This window comes from Heteronotia binoei, chromosome 4 (assembly GCF_032191835.1).
Source record: "Heteronotia binoei isolate CCM8104 ecotype False Entrance Well chromosome 4, APGP_CSIRO_Hbin_v1, whole genome shotgun sequence".
Classification (NCBI taxonomy): domain Eukaryota; kingdom Metazoa; phylum Chordata; class Lepidosauria; order Squamata; family Gekkonidae; genus Heteronotia; species Heteronotia binoei.
Window position 1 is genome coordinate 108,843,639 of NC_083226.1, and position 17,863 is coordinate 108,861,501.

A 17,863-nucleotide genomic window follows, 5' to 3' on the forward strand; every position below is an offset into this window, starting at 1 on the left:
TAGGCCACACATTTCACTTAGATGCCTGGCCAGGAGGCTCTCCTGCCTCCATGATATAACCCATGTGAGAACTAAAGTCTCACTTCAGATTAATCTCACTTATCCTTTTCCTGTGCTGTTGCCGCTGCCCACTGGATTTCTCACTGATGGGTGTGTTCTGTTTTTCCACCTCATCAGACCCCAAGGAACTCTCTAGCAACTGAGCTTCCTCTCACCTTGCCCTTCTGATTCCATCTCCTTTTTTGTCCACTGGCTGACACCAGTTTGTTATAGACAAGTGATGATTTCATGGACAGATGACTGGCCTGTCACTACATCTCGCACTTTATCTTGAAATCTTAAACTGGGCATTTCTAACTCACTTGTGCCATTTCAGCAATCATAGGACAGTCATAGGACAGGCCTTACTGTCACCAGTCAGAAATGTGCTTCTTGTTTGGTAAAATTACTATATCAAATTTTCCCTGGAAACCTGCTGTCACATGCTAATTTCTTCTGCAATTAAATCCCACCCATGCATGGATTTTCCCTTATTTTTGTTAACTGGTAAAGACTTTCTCATTGTCATAAATAATATGCATTTGGGGTTATGCTTCCATTTTAGCACAACATACAATGTGAATCTATGGATAATCTGTTGGCAGGAACAAGGGAAAAGTCTGTAGTGTGAAGTGCACAAAGGGAAGACACACTCAGGTATATGCAAACAAGCAAAAGCAATAGAGAGAGCCAATTCAGAAAACCAGCATGGTGTAGTGGTTAAGAGCAATGGACTCTACTCTGGGTAACTGGGTTTGATTCCCCACTCTTTCACATGAAATCTGCTGGGTGACCTTGAGTCAGTCACAGTTATCTCACAGCTCTCTCAGTCCCACCTACGTCACAGGGTTGTTGTGGGAAGAGGAAAGGAAAACTATTGTAAGATGCTCCAAGACTCATTTGGGTAGTGAAGAGTGGGGTATAAAACCAACTCCTCCTGCTCCTTCTTAACACATACTTTGGAGAGAGGAAGAGCAAGGATACTGAAGAAAAGTGGATACAGTGTTTGTAAAAATGAAGAATCACACATTATTATCTGTGAAGAGGCAAATCTGCAGCAATATCTGAATTTCCATACTCAATACTGAAGTGCAAAATGTAATTAAATGTGCATTTTGTATTAATGAAAGAAGTAGATACCATTACAGCTAAGAGTGAAATGATAAACAAATGTATAGAAATGAAGAGAAAAATAGACAAAATTAAACCAGCTTATCACTAGACAGGATTCTGCTATGGATGCTTCCAGAGGACTTTTATAATTAAATAAATTAAGAAATACAACACTATATAAAGAAAGAAGCAGTTCTGAGAGTTGTGTGGCTTTGCTGCAATACTATGATTTTAGAAATTTGCTTTTCCAGCGTGGTCTACAATAATACAGATTATGCATGGAAAAATATTTTGCATATTATTATTATTTCTGTACTAGGTATAAATGTGGCAAAAATTTGAAAGATTGTGATTGTTTTCCCACTCTGTGTCTATTATGAAATTTGGGCAGAGGTAATTGCTGAGATTTAATTCTTGACAACTGCAATTAAACTTATATCAAGAGTATTAAATAGTCTTTGTTCTCTTCAGCAAGTAAATGGATTTGAAGAATGAGATTTACTCTACATTTCCTTCTGTTCCCAATTTCTGACTGTAATTTACATTGTTTAAAATGCTTCATTTTCAGTTGTGGTAAGGTGAATTACTTGTCATTAGCACTATGTGTGGAAAGTGCTCCCAAAGTTAGTGAGCACACATGCAACGTACTTGTGGAAATCATCAATACTTCTACAAAAATTGGTGTGTTCACTTTCTTCTATGAGAGAAGAAATTTCTCTTGAGGGTTGTGCATTCAGATATTAACTAATCAAAACCCAAACTGAAAATGGCCCATTGGCTTCTATAGTCAATAATCCACAAAACAAAAATGAAGTCAGTAATATCTGAAAACTTGTTTATGGCAGTTATTCTTGCACCAGCTGTCTGGTTTTCAGCTCAAAATATACCAAAATGGGGGTGGTGAGGGGAGAGTGGGGACAGTGGTGGGGGGAGAATGGGGACAGAGAGATCTGAGTCAGTCACCAAATTTGTCTCACAGGCCAGGGAACCTCTCTCAAGATTTTCACCATGTTTTCTTCTCAGGAGAGTTGCCCCTATGTGCAATGATTTTTCACTTCTAGAAGATCTCAGGGAGACTCTGGAAACTGTGCGCAAGTACTTGGAGACAGTTTTCAAATTGATAGCTAACTTTGTTGTTGTTCAGTTGCACAGTCGAGCTGGCTCTTTGCAACCCCATGGACAAAGTCACGCCAGGCCCTCCTGTCCTCCACCATCCTCCGAAGTCTGCTCAAAGGATAGCTAACTAGCTGGCACCTAATTCCAGCAAAATGGAGGTAGTATTGGTGGGGATAGGTGACCCAGCAATATGGAATATCTTCTGCCCTGGATGGGTTGCACTCTCCCCTAAGGGAGCTGGCTTGTAGTTTGGAAGTGCTGTTCGACTCAGATCCATTTTCAGATAAGTGTCATAAATATGCTGGTGTCACCGAGCTAGATATATATCTTTGTCCAGACCACCAGAAGCTGCTATAGCTGGTTGAAGACAGTATCTGGCTCCTGTCAAATGGCTAAGGATGAAAATTTGATTCAAGGTGATGCCAGAGGGAAGGCTGAGGTCTTGGAAGGCATTGTGCCACCTTGCTTATTTAATAAGTGTTGGTCTTTCGTAAGAATATGAGTTTCTTGTAAGAAAGTTATATCCATTTCCAATTTTGCCAAATATCTAAATGTCTTCCTCCTTTTAGCAGGAGAATTAAGTCCATTCACATTAATTGAAACTATTGAAGCCATTATGGATTTGGATTATCATTATCTTTCTTATCCTTTTTGAGGTGTTGCCTTGTATGGTATCTCCGTGGTTCATTTAGATTTTCTTCCCCAGAACCTTCTTCCTCCTCCTCTTCATCCTTCTTTTCTTTGCCTTCTGTTTCCTTCATTCTTTCCAAAAAATTCTGAGCTTTAAAGATGGAATTAATCCTGTATCTGTTCTCCTGGTATGTAAAAAGAAGGCCCTCTGGCATTAGCCACATATAAGGTATTTCTCTTCTTCTCAGAAAGTCTGTTAACTCTTGGTATTCTCTCCTCTTTTGTCTCACAGGCCAGGGAACCTCTCTCAGGATTTTCACCATGTTTCCAGCTATCATAATTGGTGTTGTCAGCTATCATTTTACTTGTTTTAAAATGTCATCTTTGGTCCTCTTTCTTGTGAATCTCAAATTAACTTCACTGGGCATTTTGTTTCTTGTATAGCTTGAAGATACCCATCTAACTTGGTTAAATTCTTCTTCCATCCTCTCAGGAGTCGCCTGCAAAATTTCAGTCAAGGCTTCACTTAGAATTTTCTGTAAATCTTCATTCTTCTGGTATGTTTTGAAACCTCAACATATATGCAGCTCTGTCTACTTCCAGTTGTAAGAGTCTAGAATCTTGTAGACTCTGTTCTTTTTCCAGATGTTCCACCTTTTGAGTATTCTCTGTCACCTGACCCTCTAGTACTTTTAAAGCCTTGTTAGTCTCAGTTGTCTGTCTGGTGTTCTCCAAAAGCTCTTTTTTAATCTCTGCCATCTGTTCACCAATGTTATCTACTTTGCTTGTTAGCTGTACTATGGCAGTCATTAAAGCAGCTTGCATCTCTTTCATATCTCCTTGCATAGTCGTAAATTTGCCTGGTTCAGATGGAGGGTTAGGTGAAAGAAATGTTTGCTTTCCTTCTTTGTTGTCTTTTTTTTAACAGTTTCCTTGGGACCACTCATTTTTGTTGAAATAAAGACACTCACAACCAAAAATCCAATAACACCTCTTCCATGTTTGTTTTGAAACTATGTTCCTGTTCATACCAGATAAGCTAAACTGCACCAAAGAATATCCTTATTATAAAGCAGTTCAAAAATGAAAGCAACCTTCTGGCTTCTATCAACAGTTAGCCAAAACAATACTAAGAATAATAATAAACACCCTTTTTCAGTTCACCACAGTAGATAGTCAATAGGGAAAACAGTTCAGTTCAGTTCACTGGAGCTGCAGCCATTGCTTGTTATGTGAAGCAAAGCTAGTTCAATTATAATGCAAATCACCACCAGATCTTTCAGCTAAATTCCAGGTATAGAAGCTGCAAAGTGTAAATCTGTAATCCAGGGCTGATTACCCTATTTGTAATCCAAGAATGGGACCCAAATTCAAACTATAAACCAGTAATCCAGACCAAAATAAAAGAAAACCAGCAAACCCAAAAATAAAGGCAAAAAGAACAATTGCCCCCCCCCCCAGGTGGAATAACGAGAAAGACACCAAATTGGATTAAAGGGCCACTTTATTAACTTAACGGCAAGGGCAAAACATGGGGACAGATCAAGCCAGGGGTCAACCTGACCACCTCCTTGACCTGAAAACTGGGCGAGCCCCCTAAGCCCCGGGTATGAGCCAACCCAATGGCTCAGACCCGGCCGGCCCGGCAACCTGGTCACCGCTCACCTGAGCTCCGCCATCCCCACAGCCGTGCAGCCTGGGATGCGGACACTCTCCGCATGCCGGGATCCCACAGACTCCCTGGAGACAACCTTGGGCCATACAGCTTACAGTCCCCCAGGGCAGCCATGCACCAAAATGGCGCGATGCTACAGGAGCTCACCAATCCCCAAAACATAATGCCAACCACAAACTGCCAGTGACCAACCTATATAACGGCACCACCATTCCAATTGCCAGCACCAAACATCAGCAGTACAGGGTAGGCAAAAACACCCCCGAACAAGGCCAATCCGTCTGGGGGCGAAAAATTCCTACCCGGCCCCTAGAAACAGGCGACCAGCCTCTGCCTGTACTGCTTGACGGGCGGGCGGGCCGAGAGTGAATTTTCAACTGCGTGTTAGGGGGCGGGGCGGCCTTTTAAGGCCGCTCCTCGCCTCCTCCCTCCAGGGAACAAACCATTGCCTCGTATCCACGCGGGGAGGCAATGGACGGCCCCCAGCCTCAGCGGTCGATGGACCGCTCGGCTGGGAAGGGGGCCGAATTGCCCCCCCAGGCGGAATAACGAGACAGACACCGAATTGAATTAAAGGGCCACTTTATTAACTTAACAGCAAGGCCAAAACATGGGGACAGATCAAGCCAGGGGTCAGCCCAACCACCTCCTTGACCTGAAAACTGGGCGAGCCCCCTAAGCCCCGGGTATGAGCCAACCCAACAGCTCAGACCCGGCTGGCCCGGCAACCTGATCCCCGCTCACCTGAGCTCCTCCATCCCCACAGCCATGCAGCCTGGGATGCGGACACTCTCCGCGTGCCGGGATCCCACAAACTCCCTGGAGACAACCTTGGGCCGTACAGTTTACGGTCCCCCAGGGCAGCCATGCACCAAAATGGCGCGATGCTACGGGAGCTCACCAATCCCCAAAACATAATGCCAACCACAAACTGCCACGGACAGCGCCAAGCCTCTGCTTAGGCTGCTGTACCCCAAACTATAAAACCCGAACCAGCCCTTGCCGCAAGTCAGCTAAGAATAGCTCGTTGCCCTTCTCTGACAGATGGACCCCATCATCCCTGTACAATTCTGGCACACTAGTTCGAATAAAAGGATGGGGCACGTAACCCCCGAGTCCGCCCTGGAGGGCTTTGCGCAAGGCCCTATTGGCCGTTATTCTGGCACGTTCCAAACCAGCTGGGTCCCATGCTGTCCGCCAAACACAGCGCGGCAACATGGCCGACCACAAGATAAGGACGTCCGGCCACCTTTTGCCGATCAAAGCCAGATCTGACTGGGCCTGAATCGAAAGGGCCTTACCCTTCATCAGACCCAAGTCATTCTCTCCCAAGTGTATAACCAGAATTTGTGGAGGAGGGCCTCCCAGGTCCCTGAACAACAGAGGCAGGAGCCCGGGCCACCTCATTCCACCGCGGCCGTGCCATGTAATTACAGCTCTTTCGCTCAGGCCCAGCTGCGAACCGATCGGCGTCCATCGGGCCTGGTGTGCCGCCCAGAACACAATGTTGTGGCCGCATATAAGGATCCTTCTCCTCTCATCTCCAGCCACAGCACCTAAAAGAAAAAAACTATTAGAACTGTTGAACTAGTCATATAACAAATCCCGCAGCAAACATTCCCCGGGGTTATAGGGGTAGACAAACAATCCTTAAGACCGCAATGGCCTAATATAAGCTCGATACGCCCCAGACTTCCAATGCCCCACTCGACGAGTATCTTCTCCCCCATATCCCAGCACTGCGGCTGTGGAAGCCGCACCAATTCTGAAGGAATGGGTACCAAATTTTCGACCCCCGAGGCCCAAATGTTGCAAGGCTCGACTCGTGATGGCCCAAAATTGGTACTTCGTCAAGGGGACCTCACCGACATGGTGGAAAAAAAGGCCATCAGATACTCCATGCCACTCAATGTATTGCTTGATTGCGGCCACTGGGCATAACTCCCGTTCAGCGCAAGTTCCAACCGTTACTGTGCAGCCATGCTGCTTCTGGTCTGTCTTTGAACGGCGGACTCTAAAAACCCGGTCGCTGGATAAACTAACATCCCTAAACTGCAGGGCCCTTGCAGAAACATCGTTGCGGGAGAGCGTTACCAGCTTGGATAACCTAAAGGCCCCAAAAAAGGCCGTCAATTCGACCCCGTGGAAGAGTGCCTCCTCATAAGCTGACCCGCAAACAAGGGCCCAAGAGGCATGAAGCCCCCTGAGAATAGATGGCGAGATAGGCTGCCTACCGTCGACCCGAGGTCCCGATTCACGGGACCAACCTTCAAACATTTTTTGTATGCGAAAATCCTTAGTCGCATCACCATGCCCTCGGGCCTTACTCATAAAAGCCAGGGCCGCCATCTGGCCTCTAATAGATTTAACTGAAAGGCCCCGCTGTTTCTGATGCACACAAAACTGCAACAACTGCTCAACAGGGACGGGCCACACATCCGGTAAACCTGCCCCCTTTCTGAAAACCAAAAACTGGCTAGCCACCCAGTCATACGACCTTTTAGTGCTGGGTGCTATGGCAAGATGGATGGCCCGGCTCACTTCTTCCCTCCAATCTGCCATAATTCCGCAGGGATGCGCTCGGGCAACAGGTCAGCCTCCGGGGCTAATTGGTGGAAACGGTCCATCTGTTGGCGAGACAAAGCATCCGCCACCCTGTTACAAATGCCAGGAACGTGCTTAGCCAAAAACAAAATGTTCAATTTCAAACAACATAAAGTAAATGCCCTAACGAGTCGCATGACAGCAGGGGACTTAGATGTCAGGCTGTTAACAACATGAACAACGGCCATGTTTTCACACCAGAAGTGTACCATGCAATTGGCCAGGGCCTCGCCCCAAAGAAAAACGGCGACGACAATCGGAAAAAATTCCAGGAATGTCAAGTTCTGGCACAACTCGGAATCCAACCAATCCCGCGGCCATTGCTCAGCACACCAGTGCCCCCGAAAATAAACCCCAAAACCGATGGAACCGGCAGCATCCGAAATTATCTGTAACTCGGCCTCGAGCTGCATATCCCCACGCCAGAAAGAAATGCCGTTGAAGTCCTTCAAGAATGTTTCCCAGACCGTAAGGTCCTCTTTCATCTCCCTCGTAACCCGGGTAAAATGATGCGGCAAACGCAGGTTGACCATTCCGTCACAAAATTGCCGCAAGAAGGCCCTGCCCGGAGCCACGACCTTACAAGCGAAGTTCAAATGACCCACAAGCTGCTGCAGCTCCAATAAGGTGACCTTTCGTTTAACCAACACTGCTCGGACCCGGGCTAAAAGGCTCACTCGCTTGTCTTCAGGCAGCCTTGAGAACTGGTGCACCGTATCAAGCTCGATGCCCAAAAAGGTAAGAACCGTGGCTCGGCCCTCAGTCTTTTCAGCAGCCAACAGTACTCCTAGTTCCTTGGATAAATCCACAAAGGCCGTTAACAATGAAAGGCACTGCCCGGAACCCGCGGGGCCCACAAAAAGTAAATCATCTAAATAGTGCACCGTGTCCTGCATCCCCATCCTAAAACGTAGTGCCCATTCCAGGAAAGTGCTAAAACGCTCGAACGCGGTGCCCTATCAACATAATAACTCCCTTCGAATGCAAAACCTAACAATTCAAAGTCCCTGGGGTGAACTGGGAGAAGGCGAAAAGCCAATTTTATATCGCACTTTGCCAACTCAGCACCCAACCCACACCGCCGAACTATCTGTACCGCTCGGTCGAAAGAAGTATATTTTACCGAGCACAGCTCAGACGGGATTGCATCATCTACAGATCGACCCCTGGGATAAGAAAGATGGTGAATTAACCGATATTCACCTGCTGCTTTCTTAGGCACGACTCCCAGGGGTGACACCCGCAAGTTTGGTAGAGGGGGGGACTTAAACGGGCCTAAAACTCTACCTTCAACACACTCTTTTCTAATCTTTTCCCTCACAATGCGTTCCAAACCCTTAACTGAACGCAAATTAACAGAAAAGAACGGGGTCCGGGGGCCTTGATATGGGATTCTGAATCCAAATGAGAATCCCTCGAACAAGTAACGTACTTCGTCCGAATGAGGGTAAACATCTAACAACTGCTTAAGAACCCTCAGCCGAATGGGGCTGGGACCCTTTTGCAGGGTGCTGCCCAGCCCCACCGCCTGTCCGCTTATTAGGCCACCTTTGTTTTGATCTGGTACAGGCCGTGAAGGCGTGAGGGCCTCCACAAATCGGGCACTCGTGCTTATACTTACATGCTTTCCTGGCGCACGAGCCTTGGGAGGTGAACTCCCAGCAAAGCAGCCGTGGCTGAACCGACTGCCCCGTGGCTGTTCGGGTGCCAGTGAAGGTTGTTGCTGGTGTCTTTTGAACCAGATGGCCACTATCAGAACGCTCCCCCGTATTTGGTTTTGCGGGCACCATAAGCTGCAGCCAAAGCTGCTGGTTAATCTGATTCCACTGAAGACAAGGGTTAACTGCCGCCTGCATGTGGAACTGTTCGTCGTACTGGTGCCACGCCCCACGAGCAAAGTCATTATATGCCCGGTATATAATGTAGCAGTACTGGAACAACTTTTCGACGCTTGAGCTTCTCTTTATCTTTTTCGTCAAGCTCGTCCTTTGATTTTTTTCTCCAACTCCCTATATAGAAGGCTAAATACATCTACGTATTCGCCTTTAAGGATTTTCTCCCTGGTCGCAGCGGTAAGATGGTCGCCCAAGGGCATGGCAGGGTCACCAAAAGGCAAAGCATGAAAATCCAGGAAACTGTCGGGAACAGGTGGGTAAGGTGGGAACCCCAAGATCATCCCCTGCTGCCCGGACCACGGTAAGGACGTGGATGGGTCTTACTGCCAACCCCATGGTAACACACCCGTCGCCGGCCCCTGGCCACTGGTCCCGAGGCCGCCCCCATAACCGTTGTTCCCTGGAGCTAGACCCCATGGTAACCAAGCACTCTCAGATGAAGCAGTCGAAGAAGAAGTACTTGCCTGCGGCAGGAAACCAGGGGCTACCTGCCGCCCCATAAGTGGCACTAACCCCAAATAGTTGGCCCCTACAGCCTGAGTTCCTCCCACCGGCCAGGAAACAGAAGCTACATTGGGCCCCCAAGGGCCCCAAGGCCATGCAATTCTGTGCTGTAGTACGGGTAACTTCCCTTCACCGGAAGGCGGCACCACCACCACTGCATCGGGCTCCTCCCTCTGCTCGTCCTCTTGCGGCATTCCCTCCTTTGTCACACCATTGCTTCCTTCCGCTCCCTGCAACACAGAAAGCCGGGCCAGCACCTCCTTCTGAAAAGAGATGGTGGCAGCCCTACCTGACCCTAAAAGGCCGGTGGCCCTCCTAGAAGGGCCAGCCACTCCTCTCGCCTCCTCCAAGGCCACCAATTGGTCCATAATGGCCTGCCGCGTCTGGGCCTCATCCCCCTCTTCAGGCGGGGGCAATTCTGGGGGTGGTCTCTTGGCCGGTCGCTTTGCAGGCTGTTTGCCTTTTTTGTTGTCCTGGCCCTTCTTAGGCCCCATTTTTTTTATCTACACTCTTGACCAGCCCACACTGGGTAAATAGTGCAGAAATGAGTGTGGGGGAGGGAGGTGTGCCTGCTACAGTAAAGTGCCACCTACGACTGTCCCTTCCAAGGACACCCTCAGCCAAGGCCCCAGCACAGGCCTCTATCCTCACCAACCCACGACCCCCACCAACAAGGCCCGCCGGCCTGTTCCCACTATCTAGCCTGCCAAGGCCCTAGAAACGAGAAGGGGGGAAGGATGGGCAAACTCCAATAAAAAGGCCCCTTAAGGCCCCGCGCTGCCTCCCCGCCGCTACCGCCGCAAGCCCTACTAAAAGACCCGCCAGCCCGCACCCCTCTATCCGGTCCGCCGGCCTTAAGAAGCAAAACGGGGGGGGGAGGAGGGCTCGATTAACTAAAAAAGGCCCCGCAAGGGCCTCACGCCGACTCCCGGACAACCGCCGCCGCGGCCTCTCTTCGGGGCCGGCTGCAAATGCTGCCCGCGTCGCTCCGAGACACCCGGGCAGCTGTCCAACCATCCACGCCATGAGAGCCTCCCCTCCACTAACGCCGCAGATCCAAGGCATGAGAAACACGCCGACGGCAACGCTTCGCTCTCCCCGGCCCCCAGTCAGCCGACAAGGTGACTGATCAGGCCGAGAGTGAATTTTCAACTGCATGTTAGGGGGCGGGGCAGCCTTTTAAGGCCGCACCTCACCCCTCCCTCCAGGGAACAAACCATTGCCTCGTATCCACGCGGGGAGGCAATGGACGGCCCCCAGCCTCAGCGGTCGATGGACCGCTCGGCTGGGAAGGGGGCCGAAATGCATCAAACAAAAGGTCAATAATCCGGGTAGAGAGGCTACAAAGTATAAATCTGTAATCCAGGGTTGATTACCCTATTTGTAATCTAAGCATGAGCCCCAAAAACAAACAGAAAATCAGTAATCCAGAAAAAAGGGGGGGGGGAAACAGCAAATCCCCCCAAAAAAGCATATAGGTGCACAGAAAAATGAAATCCCAAACAAAAAATCTTTAAAACCATATCCAAAAAAATAATCCAACCGCAGATGTACACAAAACAAAAAAAGAAGTAAAATACCAGTTAAAATAGTTATATCCACAAAAATAGAAATCCACAAAAATAAAAATTGCAGAATGCTCTTGTTACAAGAGCTGTGTCTTATAATCAATATCAGGTACCCACCAGCTTTTAATAGTTTCTTAAAGTATTTATAAATTCAGTCAATGCTCTTGAATTTGCGCTTCAAAGTATTTTTAAACCAACCAACCAACTTTCACATCCAAGTGCACTTGTCAGCAAACATCTTCCCCAAGAAGCAAAGTATTTTCATCCCCCAAAGTGAGTTTAAGACAAGTCAGTTAAATTCAGTCATCCATTACAAGTTGATGAAATCTCTTACCACAGATATTTTCAGGATATCAGGGTGGGCAGACGTTTGAAAGCCTTGAAAAAGAAAGAGGGAGAGTTCTCCCCCCCACACCCATTCTCAGTCTCTTGCCCTACTTAAAATCTGCTCCTGATTCTCCTTTTTCCTGAAAATGCTACCAATCCAAAAGGAAGTATGGGGAAAAAACATTTACAGCAATAAGAAGATCAATGTGAAGCTTGGAAGTCTGGAATGTGTGATGGGAAGGGGAAGAAGAAACCGGTGGCTGACCCTCTTACCATTTAAAATGGCGATCGCCACGATGAGGCTTGAGAAAAGCAGGATTGGGGAGCAGCCACCTTTGCTGATATCCCTGATCTACCGCTCAGTCCTCCAGCTTTCTGTGACCCTTCCTGGGCCCCAGAGCCAAGTAGTGCTTCGAGGGCGACCCCTCAAAGATGCTGATTTGAACGCGGCTCAGGATGCCAAAACTGGAAAAACAAAAAATTGGGTAATTTATTCACAGCAACAGACAAGTATAAGAAGAAACAGGGAGTAGCAACATATATTAAAGATAAATTTAATCCACAATTGCAATTTGCCTCTGAAGATGGAAGAATTTTATTGGTGGAAATCACAGTGGACAATAAAAAAAAATTACTTGCAAATATTTATGCCCCAAATGATCACCAAGAAAATTTTTTCCAAGATTTGCATCTTAAATTATCAAATTTGGAGTATGCAGAATATTGTTTAATAGGAGACTTTAATGCAGTCTTGGATAGACAACTGGACAAAAAATGCATAAACAGAGGAAAAGTAAAGGTCTTTAGTTACCAGTAAGTTTTTGGAAATTAGCAGAAGAAATGGATCTGGTAGATGTATGGAGAACAAGATATCCCAACTCTAAAGACTTTACTTACTATTCATCCAGCTAACAAACCTGGTCAAGAATTGACATGTGTTGGCTGTCAGCAAGTTTGATTAAAGATCTAGTTGACATAGAAATTCAAACAAGAGTTTTCTTAGATCATAGCCCTGTAATGATAAAGCTAAAAGGTCTACGGAAGAGAAAATTATGGAATTTAAATACTTCAATTTTGAAAGATAAAGACTTTCTTAAAGAATCCAAGGCTGAAATGGAATACTTTTTCAAGCAGAATATAACACAATAAGTAAAGATGCAAGTAGTTTGGGACACTGCTAAAGCTTATTATAGAGGCCTTGCAATTAGACAGAGTAGCAAGAAAAAGAAAGAGAGAACTGAAAACTTCCAAAATTTAATGTTACAAGCCCGAGAAGCTGAAAAGAATCTTAAAAAACAACCAACAAAATGTGAATTTCAAAAAAAAAGTGAAAGAAATGCAACATAAATTGAATTTAATTCTTATGGAAGAGATGGAGATTAAACTGAGGTATGCTAGACAAAAATTTTTTGAACATGCCAACAATCCTGGAGGGTGACTGGCTTATAGGATGAGAAAAGAGAAGGCCAAAAGAATAATTACTACACTAAAAGATGAGAGCAATAAAGAAAAAAATCAAAAGCAAGAAATGTTTCAAATTGTGGAGCAGTTTTACAAAAAATTATATGAAGAGAAGCAAGTTCAGGAAACAGAGTTAGAAGAATACATTAATCAAAATAACCTCAACAAATTATAGATGAACAACAAAAAATTTTAAATGAGCCAATAACAATAAACGAACTTGGAGAGGCAATGACATCTCAAAAGAATGGCAAAACTCCTGGCCCAGACGGTTTACCTGCAGAATTCTATAAAGCTTATGAAGACTCTTTGCATTTACCATTCAAGCACCTCATTGAAAAGATTCAAGATGAAGGTCAAATACCAGCTTCATGGCAAGAAGGCACAATATCTTTGATCCCAAAAGAAAATAATGATTTTAAAGACATTAAAAATTTTCGTCCAATTTCCCTTTTAAATATGGATTATAAAATTTTTTCTGCAATATTGGCACAACATCTGAAGAAAGTTTTACAATCTATAATACACTATGATCAAGCAGGATTTCTTCCTAAAGGATATTTGAAAGATAATGTCAGTACAGTTTGTAACATTTTGGAATACTATGAGAATCATCCAGAGAAGCAATTGGCCTTAATTTGTCTAGATGCTGAGAAAGCCTTTGATAATGTTCGTTGGTACTTTATGTTACAACAATTGAAAGGCATGGAGTGTGGTGAAAATTTATTGAGAGTAGTAGAAGCAATATATTCTTCACAAAATGTAAGGGTGACAGTGAATGGCGAACTAACATGTTATTAAAATTCAAAAAGTACAAGACAAGGCTGTCCATTGTCACATCTACTTTTCATCTTATTTTTCGAGATGTTGAATAACCAAATAAGGGAAGATCCAAATATAAAGGGAGCTGTGATAAAAGATGAACAATGTAAACTCAGAGCCTTTGCTGATGATTTAGTCTTTATATTAGAACAACCGACTGTCTTATACACAAGATCAAACAATTTGGCCATTATGCAGGATTAAAGATTAATTATTATAAAACAAAATTTTTGACAAAGAATATGACGATGGAACAAATTCAATCCTTCCAACAGAAATCAGGATTTTTGTATGAAAAAAAAAATTAAATATTTAGCCGTTTTTATTTCAAATAGATGCAGCAATCTAAAAGCAGATAACGATGATAAACTACTCAAAGAAATTAAAAAAGACTTGAAAAATGGCACGATTTAAACTTATCTTTAATGGGAAGAATAGCTCTAATAAAGATGAATATTCTACCAAGATTATTATTCCTGTTTCAAACTATTCCAATATTTTTAAATAGTGGTTTTTTCCAAGAACTGAATGAAATGGTTGCCAAATATGTTTGGCAAGGCAAAAAACCTGGAATCAAACCAAAGACATCGCAGGATTCTAAATTAAAAGCAAGCATGGGCCTGCCAGAATGGCAGTTATATTATAAAGCATCTGCACTTTTATGGGTAAGAGACTGGATACTTCTGAATGACAAGAGACAACTGCTATTAGAAAGACATGATTTGACTATGGGATGGCATGCATATTTGTGGTATCAAAGATTTGAAGGCCACTCCTATTTTAAGAACCATTGGTTTCGAAAATCTTTGTATCTTATGTGGTCATGGTTAAAGAAGATAATCTATCAAAAAAATCCAAGATGGGTTTCTCCAGTAGAAGCATCTACTCATCCAAACCTTCTAAAACTGAATCAGAATTATAGGTATGATGACTTGTTGGGAAAAGACAATCAACTGAAAACCAAAGAAGAATTGAAAAATGTGGATATCAAAATGAATTGGTGGTTGAGAATGCAAGCTGAATCTAGATATGCCAAAGACTAACAGGTTTTAATACAGAGCAGTATGTATTTGATAAAATTTTACTGGGTCCACAAGAAAAGTTAATCTCCAAGTTATATGCATATCTACTTCAAATGAAGACACAAGATGAAGTTGTAAAGGACTGTATGGTTCAATGGGCAAAAAACTTTGGCTACAATATTGCATTAGAAGACTGGGAGAGACTATGGAAACTTAATGTTAAATTAACTAGGTCAGTAACCTTCAAAGAAAATCTATATAAGTTTTATAGATGGTATCTGATGCCACAGAAACTGTGTAAGATTTATACTAATACGCCCAACAAGTGTTGGAAATGTACTAAACAGATTGGTTCCTTTTACCATATGTGGTGGACATGTGAGATTGTTAAAGACTATTGGAAAATGATGCATGAAATGCTACAGAAGATCATGAAGACACAGATTCATTTCAAACCAGAACTATTTTTATTGAATATATTCCCTGAGGACTATTCCAAAGAGATGAGACACTTGTTGGTGCACTTTAATACAGCAGCTATGGCAAACCTGGGCAGTATAATAAAAAGTAAAGACATCACCCTGCCAACAAAAGTCCGTATAGTCAAAGTGATAGTATTCCCAGTAGTAATGTATGACTGTGAGAGCTTATTTATTTTATTTTATTTATATCCCACCCTCCCCCCAAAGCAGGCTCATTTTCTGACTGGACAGCAGAGAGCTGGACCATAAGGAAGGCCGAGTGCAGAAGAATAGGTGCTTTTGAGCTGTAGTGCTGGAGAAGAATCTTGAGAGTCCCTTGGACTGCAAGAAGATCTAATCAGTCAGTCCTAAGGGAAATCAACCCAGACTGTTCCCTGGAAGGTCAGATGCTGAAGCTGAAGCTCAAATACTTTGGCCACCAAATGAGAAGGGAGCACTCACTGGAGAAGATCCTGATGCTGGGAAAGACAGAAGGCAAAAGAAGAAGGGGACGGCAAAAGATGAGATGGCTGGACAGTGTTACTGATGTAACAAACATGAATTTGAGCGGGTTTCAGAGGATGGTGGAAGACAGGAGGATCTGACATGACTTTGTCCATGGGGTCACAAAGAGTCGGACTTGACTGTGCAACTGAACAACAATAACATTTCTATAGTAGTGTGGGATTGTGTTAGAGCAGGGGTGGGGAACCTTTTTTCTGCCAAGGACATTTGGATATTTATACCATCATTCGCAGGTCATACAAAATTATCAGCTTTAAAAACAGTGCTCCACCGAGGGAGAATGATTCAGGCTGGCAAAATTAATGCAAATAATTGTTTTTCTATTTGATGTGGTGAGAGCCTAATTTGGCACATGCACACACACACACAGCAAAGGCCTAGGTCCATGACTTTTTTTTTGTAGAAAAAGTCCAACATGAACTCATTAGCATATTAGGCCACACCATCTGGGATAATCAAGTGCAAATTGAACTGGTGGTAGCTGGCTCCCACCCCCCACCCCTGCCACCCCTCTCTCCCTCCCTTCATGCAGAAACTGCAGCTGCTCCCAGTTGACCTTTAAAGCTACCCACATATCCCTGCAGCAGTCCTTCACAATGCCCACCACTCAGGCTCAGGGTCCACAAAGAGGGGGGGGGGGGAGAAAGGGAAATAAAGAAATGGGGGAAGAAAGGGAAATAAAGAAAGGGGGAGAAATGGGGAAGAAAGAGAAATAAAGAAATGGGGGGACAAAGGGTAAGAAATGAAAATAAAGAAAGAGGGGAAGAAAGGGAAATAAAGAAATGGGGGAAGAAATAGAAAGAAAGGGAAGTAAACAATTGGGGGAAAACTTACCTGAACTGTGACAGTGACTTTTCCAGGCCCCTGGGGAGGCCACCACGTGGCTTGGCTCAACCCAGCAATCCTCAAGGGCCAACCCAAATTATCTTGAAGGCTGTAGATGGCCCATGGGATGGACATTCCCCACCCCATGTTAGAGGAAAATTATCAACATTATGAGCACATGCAAATCAACCCTCCATTGTAAAAGGAAAGTCAATCCACAGACACAGCATTTCCAAATTTTATGCATATTATTTATTGTAAAATTTGTGCCCCGCTTTTCAGCTGTGCAGTATATAACACAATGAAGTAATAAGACAATAATAAGAATATTAAAGTAGAAAAACACCACATCTGTGGCAGACATGCTCACTATAAAATCTTCCATAATAGTAAGGAATTAAAAGAACACAAGAACAAAACTGGTATAGATGGCATGGCATACTTAAGAGGACTAGTCATTGGAGGAACCCTAGAAGATAAAGCATTCTGACCAGTTATAAAAATCAGAAACATAAAGTCACTAAGAAGAAGAAGAAGATATTGGATTTATATCCCTCCCTCCACTCCAAAGAGTCTCAGAGCGGCTCACAATCTCCTTTACCTTCCTCCCTCACAACAGACACCCTGTGAGGTGGGTGGGGCTGGAGAGGGCTCTCACAGCAGCTGCCATTTCAAGGACAACCTCTGCCAGGGCTATGGCTGACCCAAGGCCATGCTAGCAGGTGCAAGTGGAGGATGGGGAATCAAACCTGGTTCTCCCAGATAAGAGTCCGCACATTTAACCACTACACCAAACTGGCTCTCTAAGAGAGAGAAAAGAGTTGTGGGCAAAAAATCAGCATGAAGTCTAAACAAGAAGAAAAGGTGTTACTTGGCCGAGACAGATCTTCAGGTTTGGCACCAGGTCATAGCAGTGATAGTGCCAAAACTGTGGTACCACAACTGTGAAAGTACCATCCTTTGTGGCCAGGGCCTCCACAGGTGATATCAGTTGAGTGGCAAGCTTATATAGCAGTAGCAATGATCTCTGATAAACCTGAACTAAAATTAAATTTATACATTGTATGCAAGGCCAGCATTTGCCTAGGGTGCCGGCCCTGGAAGGGTGTCAAATTAGGTGCCCCCACCTTTTGTTTAAAAAAAATTCCTTCCCCAGCTGCCCCAAATCACTGCTGACTTTCCCCCCATTGCCGCCGCTTCTTGCTGCCTCCTTCCCCTCACTCCCTGCCCTGAATTGCTGCTATCTTTCCCTGTTGCTGCCACTTCTTGCTGCCTC